This window comes from Fukomys damarensis, unplaced genomic scaffold, assembly GCF_012274545.1.
Source record: "Fukomys damarensis isolate Sample0158 unplaced genomic scaffold, DMR_v1.0_HiC HiC_scaffold_16, whole genome shotgun sequence".
Classification (NCBI taxonomy): Eukaryota; Metazoa; Chordata; class Mammalia; order Rodentia; family Bathyergidae; genus Fukomys; species Fukomys damarensis.
In genome coordinates this window covers 12,501,099-12,502,094 of record NW_022900928.1, presented here as the reverse complement: position 1 = coordinate 12,502,094, position 996 = coordinate 12,501,099, and positions in this window count along the sequence as shown.

Sequence of the window (996 nt, the reverse complement as noted above, 5' to 3'; positions counted from 1 at the left end):
TAAGGGTGCAGGACTACAGGTGCCAGGGAGCCTGCAGGGAAGAGGTACAACTGAGGCATCCAGAGAAACCAAGCCTGGAGACTCCATGGGTCCTGCCTGGGTTCAGCACCACAGAGGCTAGGAAGCCCGCTTGGAATACCACGCAGCAGGTGCTGGGGACCCAGGCCAGCCCCCTTGCCACAATCGCCCTGCCCCTCCGCTGGGGACTTCCATATCCTTCTCTCTTTAGCTTGTCATTGTCACAATTACTCCAAGAGGTCGCTATTGTCCCCGCATTTATAAGTGGAAACTGGGGTTCTGGTAGGAGATATGACCTCCACAAAATCACACAAAGACTCCACTGCGAAGGGAGAGCCTGAGGCCTGGTCCTGGCATTTGCGGACCTTCGTGAAAGACTTCCCTTGGCTCGCACAGAGCAAGGTGAGACAAGCCCTGGGCGAAGTGTTTGGATCCCGGCCTAGAGCCCCCAACCTCTGGCACTGACCCCAGGGAAAACGCGCCCTTAAGGCTGGAGGGAGTCTGCCTCCCTCCCTCCCGGCCTGGACCTGTCAGGTTGGCACAAGTTTTAGGGCTAATTCCCAATTCCTGGATGCAAGACTGGTTTTCTCAGCGTCCACGGGAGATGGGGCTGGGGCCGCGGCGCCCTGAGGTGACTCCAGGGTGGAGATGGGTTGAGTGTCACCACCTCCTCGGGCTGTGCTCCCCCCTTGGACTCCGGGTCTCCCAGTCCCCTGCTGCGCTCCTCTGTCTCTACCTAGCTTTCTGCTGTCTCTTAGCCTCGTTGAGGGTATCTCTCACCGTCGCAGCCTCATTCCTTGCGTCTCCCTCCAAATCTCTCCCGATTTTATTTCTATTCCTGTCCTGCTCCTGGTTTTCTCCCAAATTGGGGCGGGGGAGGTGGTCCCACGTCAAGCTCTGAAGTGAGCGCTCGCAGCGAGCGCTGCCTGAGGACGCCGGAGTCGGGCGCTGGCGGGCTTGAAAAGAGTGTGCGCGACA